The following is a 16,767-nucleotide window of genomic DNA, read 5'->3' on the forward strand; positions in this document are numbered from 1 at the left end:
AAATGAAGGTTATGACTTTAGCAGATGGATGCCATTTACTATAGTCTCAGCTATTACTGAGATTTGCTGCATCTTCAATTTAGAACAGAACAAAACGCTTTGTGAGAAAGAGCAAGGGAGCGTACTTCAGCCAGCTTATGACAGCAGTTAACGTGGATGTCTCCAGCTTTCCCCGGACCTATCAGCTACATCTTCCTCAATCAGAAATAAAGCTCCTTTTGAGGTGATTCAGCTTGCCCAAAAGAAGATGTACCTCCACTTGTTAAAAAGGAGATCATTAAGACAAACAAACCAGCCCGTAATGTGAGCTGGAGCCGTGTTTGCCGATGGGGGAGAGGGAAATGCTCAAATTAAGATAGGCATAATTTCAACATACAATGAAGCAGAGAGAAAAATATCTATGTTTTTCTAATGAGGAATTCATTTTTAGAAGAGAAGAAACTAACATACATGTTGCTTGATTTTGCAGAGGGATTGACTGAAAGGAGGGAGACTAGATGGGGCAGAGCCTGAGCTGCACAGGAGCCCCACTGCTCCGTACTCGTTTCCCAAGTTTGGTGGTGAAAGACTCTAATAGATTTCTTAGTGACATCCTTTTCTGAGAAACAGTCTGGGGCAGTAATTCTAACAGGACAAGTCAGCTGTAATGAATCTCTTTCCTCCGTGCAGATGGGGCCTCACTTTACTCATGTGCATAGCTTCCTCCACTTCCTAAGACTACATGGACACAAGAGCAAGTAGCTCTGGCCTCTTATCTTACCTGCCTTAACCAATATAATGGCAGTCAATAAATGAACTACTTTTTTTTTATATATATATGCAATTACATTAAATAGATTGTAGAAGTGACAAAACCCAGAACAACTCCATGAACACATAGCTGGGCTCTGATTTCTATCAGTATGAGATCAAAGTAGTGTAGTTGCTCATTTACAGCTCAAAGCTGTGTTATTTTCCCTAACTCAGGCTGTATTGCTACCCAACTGAACTCTGTAAAGGAGAAATATCAAGCTATCTTGATATTCCTTCCACAGTAAATAACGATTTACAAAGGAGGGGGGGGAAAACCTCCCTTCCCGTCCCTCTTTCAATTCATTAAGTTCAACTGCGATAACCAGTGAGGCATACAGGAAAGGGTTAGGTATCTCTGCCTCTGAATATTTAATTCAGGAGTAAATGTAATGCACAGCATCCTTATACCCTTGGGAGTTCAGCAGCCAATATGCCAATGAATATATCCTGACAATAGTGATTTTTTCTGCACTTTGGAGGCATGAGTGACATTTGCTCACCACATATGTTACATCGGATGCTGAGGTCTACACTTGTGAGAAATTAATCAGAATCCATCTGTTTCCTTCTCATCCTAGACAATTTCATTACAACTTAACCAAAGATTATAGGATTCCCATGTCTGTGTCCCCAGCCCCCAGCCCAGTCTTGGTGTTACCATACTGAACGATTAAAGCTGCTTAGTTTAAGTCAGGTCAGAAACAATCTTCCTTCCTGTAGGGGAAGGCATAATGCTCATAAGCAGGGTCCAAAATCTGTTCTAAATTACATGTAGGTAAATCCAGAACATCCCTGCTGAACCAAAGGGGGTTTAGATTTATCGTGGAGCTGGATCTGGACCTTGATCCTTCGATACATGTTTCTGGTGGCTGGTTTTGATTGGCATCAGGCTCGAGGTGGCACCGAGTCAGTCGCTCTGCACACCCTCTGTTACATTTTCATTTACCTGCCCAGGTGATGAGCCAAGGGGTGGCTCAGCCTTCCTGCGGGGCCGGGAGATACTGTGCTGCTCTTGGGAAAAGAAAGTGCTCTGTCTTAAAATATTCCCTGTACTTACACATGCAGCTTAGCAAATTCTTCGCTTATTTCTTACTTACTAGTACCTCTTTAATTCGATGTAACAGCAAGGGAAAACTGGACATAAAGATTGCTTGGATTCAGCTGATTTATAATGCTGGATACTGCACAACGATGGATGCCTTTGCTTCAAAGCGGGGTTTTCTAAGAGTTCTTTGGACGAGGCACAAACGGCACAAAAAACCCAAAGCATAAATATCAGTGGGAATCCGGTACCCGATTGCTAGGTAACAGCCACAGCTAAGCCTGCTGACATGAGGTTTCCTGAATGACAGGGAAGCCAAAGCTATGAAGCAAGAAGTGAGGTTTCTGTTACAGACGCAATCGACAGGGAGACACCGCGTGGGAGGCCTGGGACAGCCCAGTAAGGAGGGAAACGAGCTCCTGTGGTCAGGAGCAGAGAGGCAGCTGGAGCGCCTGGGGTCTACACCCCAGGGAGGCACAACCCGAGGTACAAAGGGATGGAGAGCGTGGGCTGGCTGCTGCAGCACACAGGGACAGCGCAGCTGACCCAGAGTGGGGGTGGCATGTCCCTTCGCAGGGGAACAGCATCTCCTGTACCTACCACCCCAGAGCCTTTCAACAACGTAGCCATGAGCACTTCTGCTGCTCGGCCTGAGCAAAGCAGGGTACTTGGAGATGTGAGGTTTTCCACCCACTTCAGCAGGACCGCTCACCCCTTCCAATGGCGGCTGGTCCCACCATGCGACTGGAAGTCAAGAGCCCACCCGTGGGATGGCAGAAAGCAGGTGCTAGTCCTGCTGAGCAGGAGCAGAGGGACCCCAGCAGGGTTAGGTTAACGTGGCTGCCCTGAACTAGGCAAGCATCCCCTGGCACTGCAGCTTCGTGGGGACCAGCCCCAGCACGCGAGCATCCTGGCAGTGCAGGAGGAAGGAGGCAATCAAGCAAAGCTGTGCAGGACCTGCTAGAAAGAGTGGCTACAAACAATAGGTTGTGGCAATGAGATTTTTCTGCAAGCAGAGAAATTCATCCAGCAGTGGGGAGGTGGAAGCTGAAGGTAGATGAGATCTGCAAAGCAAAATGCCAGCCAGCCAGCCCGAGATGGGAAACTGCACGAAGCTCCCTGACCCTGTGCAGAGCCATGCTGCCTTCTCCCCCCTTACAGCTATTATTCCAGCTGACTTGCAGATACCCGATAGTTATTTTTGAAATGAAGGTGCATTCAGATCAGGCTGTCACAGCCTGTCTTTTCAATCATGAGTTGCTTGATCAGATGCGTTTTTTGCTGTAACATAATCACATGATACCAGCACTTTTAACAGGACCTATATTCTAGCTCCAGTACTGGATACTTCCTTGCCAGAAAGATATTGACACATTGGGAGATAGCTATAAAAGAAAAAAAGATCTTGCATAAATTAACTTATGCTATTTATAGACGTGGAGAGCAGTCTATCCATGGGACCATCTGCTAATCTATGTCCCATGGCAATTAAAGTCAACATTTCACCATATCTTCTCCATCAAGGGCTGAGATTATGCACTGTACTCTTTTTTTATTTTTTTTTATTACACTAACCTTTCATCTGTGCTGTTTAGTGTCCCTTTCCAACTTTCTGTAACACTTCCCGTATCCAGTCTCCGAGTGCCTGCTACAAGAAACAAAAACCTCAAACTGTCCTATCATTACTATGAGTTCAAGGGGCCAGTAGATGACAAAGGCTCTATATATTTCATTGATTCTCAAGACCTTTTCTATTTCAATGAAAATAAAACAGACATTATGCAGTAAATTAATGAATTTTATATTAGATACAGAGCAGACTTCATACAGTTAATTTTTTTCAGTGCTCCTTGTTATAAACATCCCACGTACATTTTCAGAAGTGACTTAGGATTTTGGACACTATGTTTTTAAGCATCCAGCCCAAGATGCTTTCCAAAATTCTCAAAAAACCTGTGAGCAGACCTCTCACCATCTCGTTTTCTTCAAGGGAAGCTGGAAGCCTAAAAAGCATGGCTCCCAAATATTCTGCTTTAGAAAACGCATAAAGACAAAACCCAACAGCATTTAAAGTATAGCTTATCCACATTGTAGATACTAGAGAATTTTCTGAAGTAACTTAAAAGCTTGAGTCCTACTGCCTTTTTCTGTATCTTTTTATACACAACACATTTATTACTCTATGTAATTTTAATAATTTATACTGGCACCATCATTTTAGCAATAGCATTCGCTACATTTAGCAACAGGAGCTACTATAAAAGCAAGGAAGAAAATACAGAAGATTCGATTAGCAGGAAGGTTTGCCAGAAAGGCAGCCTTACAGTGGGACTGAAGGACTCTTGCTCAGGTGAAAGACATCATTTTACAGAAATAATAGCTCAGGGATACACGTTTCATGAACTCTAATACATTTTGTTAATTAAAAAAAATTAAAGGCTTTTTTAGCCAGTACATCGATCAATTACACAAATAACGTCTCAAGCAACGCTCCATCTCTGTCATAGCTGCTGTTACAAAAAGCTTCTTTTTTCCAGATGTGGGGGGATGCATGTGAGAAAGAAACGGAAGCGTTAGCAGTGACACAATCAAATATTACCCATTTTGGTCTGAAACTTGCTGCAGTCACAAGACAATTAGAAGTTCAGTGAGCACAGAGCTCTCCACAATTTATGCAGCCTGAGCCACTCCACATGGGAACGATCCCATGTGGATCTTCCCTATCTCCCTTCCCTTCCCAGCCTCCCCAGGACTTTCCTTTCTCTGGTTTCCACTTTCCAACACAAGACACGAAAACTCTGAGAAAGAAGGTGCTGAGGATGAGCTTAACAACAACAGCTCTAAACTCTCTGTTCAAAACCTAAAGGTTATTATGCAAAGTCCTAGAGGAGAAAAATCTGTGTAATACCTTCCCTCAGCATCTAAAAAATATAACAGACCATTACTGGCTATGAATATAACGTATACGAAGCATACCACGGTATAGATGTAAGTATCTGTGGAGAGGTTTTAAAGCCATTGTCCATTTTTGCACATTAAAACCCACAAAGAGATTTATTTAGAGCACTAAATCATTTCATTTCTCTCTGGCTAGAATTTTAACTATTAAAATATTCATCATGCTCTCCAAGAATCTCCATGCCAAGTATTTATTTTATTTTTTATAATCTTCTAAATAGCTTCTCTTCAAAGCTTCTTCAGGTGTAGATACTTACTTAAAAAGACACTGAAAATAAGAACTTACTGCAAAACCCTAAAAAAACAAGTGAGACATCAGGCACTGCTGAGACCAGGGGTCTGCCCATCAGCAGTGGCCTGTGACCACAGCACCGCAAAGGGGTGGATTCCACAAAATTCAGTGCTTAGGGTGAACAGAAAGGGCATTTTTTTTCAAGGTTTGAAGTTTTCAAGTGAAAGTTCTTGGGCCTTCGCATAAGTAGATGTAACTTTCTTCTGCTAAGAAGGCTGGGGTGGGGGAGAGCTTCTATAAAGGGGGTACTTGTGTCAAAACCTCCCTTTTAGACTTCCTTCCAGATGGGCAATATTTTTTGTAAGGTGTATGGTTGGCACTGAGGAAAATCACTATGGGTTGTTTTTTTTCTTAAAATCTCTCCTTCATCTTGTTACTTACTTTGGCTGACGGGATACCCCTGGCCCCGAAATGCTGCTCTGGGCTGGCAGGCAGGGTGCTGGGCACAGTGCTGGTGGTGCTGAGCTCCCCGCTGCACCCAGCCTCTGCCGGCGCCTTGCTGCAGCACGGCCAAGCAGAGAGCTGCACGGCACCCTGCTCCTGGCGGGCTGGCACGGGGCAGCCCAGGCTGTGCCGGCCGTCAGAGCTGCCTCCTCCACGGTGGTTCTCCCACGGGGATGCGCAAGGGACCACCCCAGCAGCCAGCCAGCCTCGTGCCCTTGGCACAGAGGGCAGCAGGGACCACGTGCCAGCGGAGGGGGTCTTTTACCCACGGTGCGATGGGATGAAAGGCACAGGCACTACAGTTGTCATCAGCAGTAATAGCTGGTTCTGTAGTGCATGAGCTCGTCACAGCATTGGGTTCCTGGCCAAAAGGTCAGCGGCACCACGGAGGCTCAGCCCACCTCCTCAGCAGGTTTCGGGCTGGTGCCAGAGCAAGCATCTTCTGCCTGGAAATACCCTTTGGATGGAGCCTCTGACAGAGTCCAAAGCCAGGGCCGGCTCAGATGCCTTCACACCCCGGTGACGTGGCTGCTCCTCACCCTGCAGCCTCCTCAGCTGGAGATGCTGAATGTGATCAGATACAATTTGGCAGCTGTAAAGCTCTGTTACAAACTGCCAGGGAAGAGATAACCTGCAGTTTCAAGAACATTTCTTTTAATTTGAAGAGAAGCTGACACCACCCCTCTCCTCCCCGTGAAGCCTCTGCTTTATGCATGGAGCCAACCTCGTTCTCAAGCACTGAATCTGAACCATTATGCTACTTTCTATATCCCCACATGTGATTTAACTTCTTCCACGTGGAAAAAAAATTACTTTAATTGTCCTTCCTTCTGTTTCTTCTCACAGAGGAAGGAGTCAAAGAGCGAGGTACAAACCTGAAAAACGATACCAAACTTTTACTGAGTGCTTTGGCAACTCCTCCAAGAGCTCTCGGGCCACCACAGCTCCCTGGAGGACAACAGTCGGCAGCATCTTCAGGCGATTTCACACAGAATTTGTGCCATTGCTTCTCTGTCCAAAGGGATTTCATTCTGCAGCTATATAAACGTTGAAAGCAAGGAGGCTGTTTACCTTTTGTAGTCTCCAAGGAGTAAGGGTTGTGCTTGTACATAGTTATTCCACCTGTTTTGTTTTCTCTCGCAGACACAGAGATTAATGAAGAAAGGCAAGTAAGTCTGCATTTGTAGACACTGACTACATTATTACTGAATGCAGAACTTAACACTGAATGTCTGGGTCATTTAAAAGGTGACAGGCACTTGTGAGAAAACGCATTTAGCTTATTTATGGAGAACAGAGAGACACATTGGATTCACTGTATCATGGGCTTTCCCAAGTGAAATGCTCTAGTCAAGGTAGACTAAGTGAAGACATCTCACAACTGGTGAGGAAACTTGTTCTTTTCAGCGAATCGCTGTTGATATGGCATATCAGGTATCATCAATGGATCAAACAACTTTTACTGAAACATGACCTGCTATTTCCACAAAAAAAAAAGTCTCTTACCTTTCCCACATTTATTTCCTACAAACTCTTTGGTTTTCATTTAATGTCTGTCTAAAAGGCTAAAGACCCAGGCACTCCACTCAGTTGCACTGACATTATCTTTTAATTAGCAGAGGTCACTTAATGCTTTTAGTACAATCAACAGTTGCTGTCTTTCCACGATCAACTACAGGAGCATCACAGTTAATGCAGACTGATTAAAACTTGAAAATCCTTTAGCATAAAAGTATCTCAGGACAAATATAATCAAGCTATAGCATGTAGATCATTTTCCTTGACAGCTTTGATTGCCACTCCATTAGTGTGTGACTGATTATCACCGCACACTATCATTTTATGGAAAACGTCCTAATTTGTGCAGCACCGCCTGGTCACAGGAAGAATAATTGAGGATCTGTGGGTAAACGGCCCCTCATCTTGTATTGTGGGTCTCACCAGAGGACTGACAAAGCTGTGGGTGAAATTAATCCCCAGGGCTATCTCCAGCTGCATGCATTTGACATCCTTTAAGTGCTTCCAAAACCTCGTCTCAGAAGAAGGAAAGCTAAAGTGAAGGTTCACATGTGATTGGTGAGCAATAAACAAAGCTCACACTGGAGAGGCATGCACAACTCGCTGCTCAGCATTGCAGCTGAATGTAAGTGAAAAAATGCAACCAAATGTATAATGTCTTGCAAGTTTAAACCAGCTTCCACACACACAGATGAAGTTGGGACCCTTGACTGATTTCAGTGGAGAAAGACCCAGTGGGTGTTTGGTGGAGAGAGATTTGTCCAAAGCGAATAAGTTTTTGGGGAGTGGGGACCACGTTCAACTTGAGACAGGCAGCTCTTCTTGCACCAGAGTCAGATTTTAAAAGACAAAGGCAAAAAGGCAGGGCTACCATCTCCAATACCTAATAGTTCTGTTAATCCTTACCCTTTTGACCCATTCACAAAGAAAATAATTCCAGGAAACCAATGGTATGAATTCTGTTATCATCTCTGATTTATATCATATCTGCCCTGAGTTTGCAAAGTCAGTAAAATGAGAAGAGCTCTTACTATTCCTGTATACAATTTAACAAAGGCTTCTTAGTCTTGGTAGCTTTTTATTGCTAGACAAGGAGCATATGTCAGAAAACATATGGCAAACAACAAAACCAGGATGAACCGGACCAAAAAAATAGAGCAAGCATTTCTATTTAAAAAACAATTACATAAAGCTCCCTTGGAATGGCCATATACATCCACAAACCAGCCGTTTTCATCTCCTCTGCTGCACTTAGGTTATGAAAGGATTTAGTTTCCCAAGAAAAGAATTTGAGACATAAGGAACACAGGACAATTTTAAATTAAACAGCATGACTATGGTAACATCTGCAATAGATTGGGTGCCCTAAACACAGTACAGGAGATAACAGTCGTCTTATCTATGGTTTGGTAAATAATTTCTCCTACCTCAAGGGTCATTACATCTTCAGTTCTTTCTGTCATTTGTGATTCCACTGAGGGGCTGAGGAAATCAAGTCTCTACAGGTGCTTATGGTGCCAGCGAGCAGCTATAAATAACACCCCCGCGTTCGGCGGCACAGGACAAGAAACCTCATTCGCATCCTGACGTTCCTTCATTAGACACCAACGTTCAGCCCTACCAGATCTCAGCATTTCCCGACATCGAATTTGGCAGGCAGGCACTAAACAGCAACACGAGCCATTAGGGAAAAGATTTTCTGCTTTCCTGCATCCCAAAGGCTCCACAGTCCCCTCCAGAGAGAAATGGGGAGCTGGGCTGGTGGGAAAGTCCCACCGAGTGGCATGTTCCCAAACTAGTGAATCGGCAGAAAAACCTTCCTCACCGGTCCTAAACATTGAACTCGTCAGGTGGGGGATCACGTCAGCCCAGAGCAGATCCCCACGGCCAGGTAGCACACACATCACATCCCTCCCCACGCTGCTGCTGGGTGCTCGCTCCAGCAAAGCGCAGCAGGAGGCTCCCTCCAAATTGCCCAGCCACGAGCTGCCCACGGCTCCCTGCCCTGGGAGCAGCACTCTACGTCGCTACTGAATTCTGCTAAAATAAACCCGTAGGTCTGGGGCTGGAGACCACGTTCCTGTTACTGGGAAAGGGATTTGAGACCAGGGCTGGTGTAGCATTGTCCCTGCTGGGGACAGACGTGGGCTCGGCGCTGCCTGCGTAAAGCACCGGCACAAAGAGGAGCTCAGGCACGAGGCTGTGAGGGAATCTTACCGGGTGGGTGCTGTGTTTTGGAGAGTGCCAAAAAGCAGAAGGTCACCTTATCTGGAGAGAAGGGGGAAAACCCCAGTGGGATTCGGTGCACGAAGGTATTAAAACTAAAAAAAGCTGAGGAGAAGGTGAGGGGGCAGTGAGATGAGGCAGGCAGAGCTAGACGCGTAAGCGATGCACAGAGATCTCGTGGGACGAGGTTAGGACAGAAGTGACAGCTGGTCTGAAGAAATAGCATTTTAAGATCCAAAACCCTGTCAGGAAAACCCAACTGTGCGGCCAATAGAGAAGTTCAATAAAAATGGGCAGGCAGAAAAAGGACACGAGGTACATAAATACATGCTTATTCAATAAAGCCAGAAATGGAACTGCAAAATTGAGCAAACAAGGCTGCCCGGTGACGGGAGAAAGCCTGATTTATTTGCCTTGCTGAAACACGGCAGCGTGGAAAACACAGTGGGGAAACTGTGTTGTCTCGGTAGGAATTATTCAGCAAAGGCGGGTTAGGTCATGGTTAGAGCACCAGAAAAAGCCTCTGGAAGCCAAGTTTCCCAAGGAAGAAAAATCACACAGACGATGCATAATTGATGCAGATGTACCAGGAGTGTTTGCTCTGGGGACAGAGAGGAAAATTATTTTTTAAAAAAAAATCAACAAACAATAATAAAGCAGTAGTGACTTCTAATTACCTGCATACAACTGATTACAGCCCATACCACAGTGACAAGCTGTTTTTTAGCAACTTGGAGGCGGCCTTTGGAAGGGCTCCTTCCAGGGAGAAAAGCTCCCGTCTCCTAGGGACCAAAGATTAGCAGTAAACTCTGCCTGGACCATTAAGTTTTAGGGGCTGCAGTACATTGTAGGGATGTAATTTACCTCCCATAGGAACAGATCACAATAAAAAAAAATAATAATGGGAACACGGACAAGAATCAAGCAGTTCTGTAAATGAGGATATTCAAATCATGGATTTGGCATCGGGGATGCCCAGGCGTTTCTGGCAGAAGAGGGGTGCAGCATCACCCAAGCCAGCAGTGCAGGGGAAAGCGCAGATTATCAGGGCCAGATGGCTTCACCCAAAAGCTCTACAAGGAAAGAACAAATGAGCCGCTAGCATGAAGATCCCTTCTCATTAACCACCAGTGTCCCCCTTTTTTGAAAAATGCTCAAGACAAATCCATTTCCCAGCCATGACTTTCTGTTTGTGGGTTGTTTTTTTTCCTTACACAAAAGTTGATTATTTTGAGAAGCCATCAAAAGTTACACACACCTAGATGAACGATACCTTTCTGTAGAGGAGAACAGCACCTTTCCAGAAGCTAATCTGCAAAATAGTAAGGGAAACTCACCTATAAATCATATGATCCTTGGAAATATCTTGGGTAAATGCATTAGCAAGGGTCTGTTGATGAACTGAAGTATAAAGGAGAAAAGTATTGCCATGGCTCAAAAACCAGTTAACAGACAGCCATAGCTGGTTAAGTTTTAAGAGGATCAAAGACCTGCATCACCACTGCTGTTTAATAAATTAATGAGCTAGAAAAGCACACAAAGAATAAATGTCAAATACTAGAGAGAAGCTAGAAAAACTCCAGGTGTTCAGGAAATCCACGTGAACAGACATACAGAAAAATAAAGAAACACCCAGAGTGCAATGCAGCCCTGCTCCTCAGTAAACATGAGTTTTTTAGTTCACTGGAAACTGCTTCCAATAATAATTAATAGTGAAAAAGAACAAAATGAAATGGAGCTGCCTACAACAGCCCTGCCAAAACTTTTCTCTGTGAAGTGCTAGCTGGGAGAGTGGCTGGCAGGGGAAGTGTCACCACATAAAATGACATCAGCCCCCACCTCCGATGCAATCTCAGCGCTGCAGAGGTGCCAGGTGGGGCCGAGCTGTGGGTTTCAGTGCGAGCAGTGCCAGCCCCCACCCTCCATCTCAGAGCGATGGCAAAAGTCCAAAGTGAAACAAAAAAACACCACAAAGCAGCAGTCCAGGTCTGGTTGACTCCAAGAGGAGAGCAGTAACGGAGTGTACTGGAGGTAAATTGACACCTGCCCCAAGGGAGAGAAACTTGGGCATCGCTTCTTAGCAAAGAAAAAGAAAAGAAAGAAAAAAAGACTTAAAGAAAGAACTTGGATGATGGGAATGTAAGCAGTGATGGACAAAAAAGCTGCAAGGAACGTGCTGTACTTAAAACATGTCGATATCTGCAAGATTTCACCCACAGCAGGATTGGCACAAGGATCTACACAGGATCCACAGTCGCATTCCTTTTTATCCTTCTTCATTTAAATATCCCAAGCACAAAATTTGATAAGCAAGTCACTGTGGTCCTGCATTCAGGAGAAAACCTCCTCCCACAGTAGTGCCCTGACGCAGCATTGCAATGCATATATCCTCATGAAAGATGCTCTAATAAAACGCTCTATTAAACATAATCTGCCAGCAGAAGAGTATCAACTGTGTAAATATGATATCAGAGAGTTGTTAGAAAGTAAATATGAGAACAAGCAAACACAGGTTTATCAGGAGGGGGCAAAACCCAGAAAGCCTTAGAAATAAGCAAAATTGTTTATTATTTGCAGGACTTAAGGCAAAAATTTTTAGCTGAGTACCAAGCCAGTGGCATCTGGGGTATCCTCAGCCAAGTCCCTTCTGCTGAGATCAAGCCTCTGCCACGCAGCCAGGGTTTTTACTTTCTCCTATTGTCTCCAGAGTGACAGCATCCTCAATTGATGTAACTGCAGGAAGCTAATATTAAATGTTTTCAAATCTGATCAATAAAATACAATTTACATTAAATGGCCAGAAATCTGTCAATTTTGTTTTTTAATCCTAGACTTTCTGATGAGTTACTGACTCCAAAGGAAAACATTATGGTTATTAAGTAAGTAAAGATTGATTTATTACATACCATTCGGAAATGTTTCCTTTCAAGCATGCATTAAAAGGTCAAACAATCCAAACTTTTTCTTCGTATGGAATGTTAAAAACACTGAATAGATAATATCTAGGGCAGTTTTGCAACCAAGGGCATTAGAAGGAGGTTTGGAGTATGTGTTCCTCTGAACTTCCTTAACTTTTTTTTTTTTTTTTTTTAGATGAAGTGTTTTAATATTCTGTGTTGAACTACCTAGCTAGCTTTGTTTTGCTAGGGAAAAGCAGTGCTACAGACAGACTCACCATTCCTGCATGCAGACCCGCCTTGCAGACGTTACACACAGAAACTGAGGGGGGGAGAACGGCACGTTTGGCAGGGATTCAACACCCTACCCAGGGAGCAAACAGATTGCTTGCAAGAATTCAAATCAAAGCATCACTCAGACTTCAAAACGTACAGATGCATTTTTCAGCTGCAATTGTTCCTGTTGACAGTTATCTAACTTGGTAATTGATGATAAGGCAGGGAATACTTTGCACTCTAAGCGCACATCTATCAAAGGAATCCCCTGCATTTCAGCAACGCTCACACAGCCGCTGCTGCAGGACGGGATGTGCCCGGGCTCCGGGTCCCAGCAGGAGCGAGGTTTTCCCCGGCTGTCTGGGTACCAAGAGCCGCCATGCCCCGTGCCCCCCACCCTACCTGAAGTGCCACTGAGCCACGCTCTTACTCAGAAGAGCTCCCAGGCTGCAGAGCAGCCCATGCTCAAACATCACTTCAGCACGTACTCAAGTGCTTTGCTGGAGCTGCAGCACTCGAGCCCTGGCTGCCCAGCGCCTCTCGGGCCATGCCCTCTGCACCTCGCTGAGCGGGAGAGACGATGCGGGCGCAGGAGGCGAGGGCAGAGGGACCAGAGCATCCCTCCCTGCCCGCTGAAAAGCCGCTGACACAGACACACAAATAACTGATAACATTAAGCTACCGGGTAGGAGGACGTTTTGTAAAGCAGAATGCAGGCTGCTTAAATAATGAATTAAGAGGCATCAAAGAACACATATGTAAAAGGACAGAGAGGGAAGGTCTGATATTTTAGACTATGCTAGACCACAATGAATAAATTATAAAAAAGGCTGAACACTAAGTATAAAGATGTCTAGCAAAAGAAAAGTACCTACACTTCTCATCCCTGACTGGGTCACAAATGAAGACAGAGCTGAAGGCTCAGCTGGTCCGTAATGTTTTGTTCCATGTACATTTTCCTTCAGTCTGAGGTGTCTTTATTTAACAGCTTCCATTCTGCCTTTGAGCCGTTTACATCAGAGATAAGCTTGCTTATTTTTCTGATGCTGCTGAAGTTCTCCCAGTCATAAAAAACTAAGAACACCCAGTCAGTTTGACAAAGATGAAGTGATGGGTAGGAGGCACATTTCATTATGCTATCAAGGCTTTGGCGTGGTAATTGGTGAAGAAACAATTCAGAGCTGTCAGCTGAATACACACGCCTTTTCACTGACTGATGTGCTGAGTCCTTGATGGGGTTCGGTCACCGCCATGCTCGCACCCTCTTAGCCAGCATCCCCGCAAAGCCCTGACCAGCGCAAGCACCCCTCCCCGCCACGGACATGGACCCTCAGCACCTCCTGCACATCCCACGGGCCAAGGTTGCCACACCTGACACATGACCGTGATGACGATTTTAATTACCCGCAAGATGCAAAAAAATTAAATGCCGAACAAAGATAACCCCTGCTGCAGCCTCCACCAGAGCTACACACACGCTACACTGCGTGGTCGGGATCAGCCCACGTTCCTCACTCGGCACAGACCCGTGGGTGACAGCGACGAGATGCCAGCTTGTAGTGGCCGGTTATTGACCTTCACTGCCTGTGGCAGCCTTCCTCTTCTCACAGCATCACCACACCCATGCAAGGAAAGCTATAGCTCCCAGGTTCCATCACATCTGCCCATCCAGGGTCTCCAGAGAACCCCAACTCAAACACCAAAGTTAACGATGGATGTATTGATGTATTGCCCTTGCGTCACGGCAAGGGAGAGTGTCTGCCTTCTTTCAATGCTTCCATCATATTACAAAACTCACCCGCTTTCCATCCTTCTTGCACAATAATTCAAACAATTACTACCCTGTACTCACTTTTAAAGCTTGTTTTGCCAAGCTGTTAAAAGCCACAGGTCAGACTGCAGACAGAGAAATCAAAGCCACCAGCTTTAACCAACAAGCTGAGGCCTGCCTCAGCTCAAAGGTTTTCAAAGCTGCAAAGAAAAGTCAATTGATTCAATTTTTAACGGCCAACTGTAGAATAAAGTTTGGAAAAGAAGTAACCTGCAAAACTCAAATATTTTTCTTTAAAAGCAATTGTCCTTATGGTAATTTTTTTTTTTTTTTTAACAGAAGAACAACTCCACCAGTTTCTAGTATTTTTTTACTGTATTCTGAGTGTCAGTGGTCTACATTTTCGACGACACCAGACGCATATGCACATGCACACACATTGCAGTGAACTACATGAGAGAATTAGGCAGTGAAAGGTGCACAATATATTGCAAGAACGGGTTAACACGTCACGTAAGTGAAAATCAAGACTTCGCAGCAGAACAGGAATCGAATTAACTGCTAAAATGTAACAGTTTAGCACAATGTTTTTACCAAAAAAACGCAAACCAGCATTTTGCTACAAAAGATTGACTGCAAATTGTTTTCTAACACCAAGCTCCTTTTTGCTTAAAGAAAAAATGAAGAACAGTAGTCTGATACTGTAGCATCTGAATAATCCTACACTAAAACCTAAAATCTGCCTGGATTAATACTTTCCAGACATTTCCTTTTACAAACAGGAAAAGGGGAAAACCAAAAATCATAACCTGCAGGAGCTGTTGCTTTAGTGTCCCCCTGGGTGAGCTGACCCTGCATTGGAAAGGAGATTCCCGTTGACCAGCCCAGGCAACGCTGGAAGGGCTCTGGTGCCACCTACTGCGCTCTGCTGAAACGGGCAGCGAGTGCTGCTCGCCTTACCGGGCCACCGGTGGCCACTCGAGCCCCAGCCGCAGCCCCCGGGAGCACCGGGAGGAGCAGCAGGCGCTCGGCCGAGCCAGGATGCCCGGCGCTGCGCTGGGTGCGAGCCCTGCGGGGGAGCTGCGAGGCCCCGGGACGCTCCCAGGCCCCCGACGCAGCTCCGCCGCCCAACGCCGGCCAGGCAACGCGGGCTGCAAGTTCCGAACTGCTAATATTCAGCAAGCAATCAACAAACCCGATTCTAAGTGACGGGGTAGCTAAGCTCTAGCCAATCGACGTCTCACTCTCCACTCAAAAGCTGTATACGTTTCGTGTACTATATTTTTTCAAATACCTTTCTAGGGGCAAAAACCAGACCTGATTTTTTAAAAAAAATCCCAGTCAAAAACCAATGCTGCTTTAGAAGTTACACACTTTCGAAGTAAATTCAAGTATTTTTATGCTCAGTACTAGCGTCATCTTTCTTTTTTGCTACCTCTCCTTCTTTTTGATGTGCCATGGAAAAATAGGAAGGGGAAGGAAAGCCAAAAAAACATAAATGAAAGTAAGATATACAGTCTGCTTTTTATTTGGGGGGTTTATTCTGTTATCCAAAAGACAACAGTAATAACAGAAATAAAGTTATATTAAATATACATTTATATATTAGCCTATTCATTATATATTTCTATATACAAACGTTATTTTATATTTCATTTATCCATATTATATATTACAAATGTATTTCACTTTTCTGAGAGAGGACATCAGCCTATAAAAAAATACATTTGAGAACATGCTGTCAGATCCATCAAACTTGCCAAAAATCCGCATCAAGCTCCACTGCCCTTCCCAGTTTGTCTCTCTAGCACAGCTTCCAAGTTGCCACCCGGTTTTTCAGCCCCGAGAGCCCCCCCGGCCGGGGATGCCGCTCCCCTCCTTGCCCAGCTCAGGTCGGGGGGAATTCACATCCTTCCACTTCTCTCTCCTGCACCACCTTGCAGTTTATGACAGTAACATTTTCACTACCCTCACTTTTGGCTCTGTCCCCATAGCGTTTCCGCACACTTCACTTGACTCATCATCACAGAGGTCTTCGGAGCCTCAGGCTTGGGAATGACTCTGCCCGTTTCACCCATCTGCAACCTTTACACTTACCCTTTCCTCCTTATCCCTCTCATTCCCCCCGCGCATCTCCCTCCCCACCTCCACCAAATGCTTTTATCAGCTGCACTATTTGAGATACTCCTACCATAAACTGCTCAATGCCACCAACACAGAGTTACTAAAACTTCAGTCCTGAGCTCACAGAGATTGGCTTGGTCATTTTCTTCCAGCTCTAGTTTTTTCTAGGTTAACCCAACTACAACCAAGACCCATTTACCTGCTTCGAGGTACTGCTGCACCAGATGAGCGGCTCACGTAGCCATCCCTTACACCACTGCAAGAACAAGCCTGTGGCAAACAGTTTAACCCCGTGGGCTTTTGCTAAGGCAGCTGACCTTGGCTGAAAGGAGTTCGAGAGCCCTCACACAAGCCGACGGACAGAGTCCGTAGGTGGGAGGAGCAGCTCCCGTTCATATTAGGTCCGTAGCTTCAGTAGCTGCAGGCT

At 45.1% G+C, this 16,767-nt stretch overlaps 1 protein-coding gene across 1 annotated transcript in view; it reads right to left on the reverse strand.

The window, feature by feature from the left end:
• Positions 1 to 8,623, reverse strand: part of TAFA4 (TAFA chemokine like family member 4) — a 93,785-nt gene extending 85,162 nt beyond the window's left edge. Inside the window, exon 1 of the mRNA XM_027806600.2 lies at positions 8,474 to 8,623. The gene's annotated coding sequence lies outside the window, so the exon portion shown is untranslated. The remainder of the gene's footprint in view (positions 1 to 8,473) is intronic.
• Between the last annotated feature and the right edge of the window lie 8,144 nt (positions 8,624 to 16,767).

Source organism: Falco cherrug, chromosome 4 (genome assembly GCF_023634085.1).
Source record: "Falco cherrug isolate bFalChe1 chromosome 4, bFalChe1.pri, whole genome shotgun sequence".
Lineage (NCBI taxonomy): Eukaryota > Metazoa > Chordata > Aves > Falconiformes > Falconidae > Falco > Falco cherrug.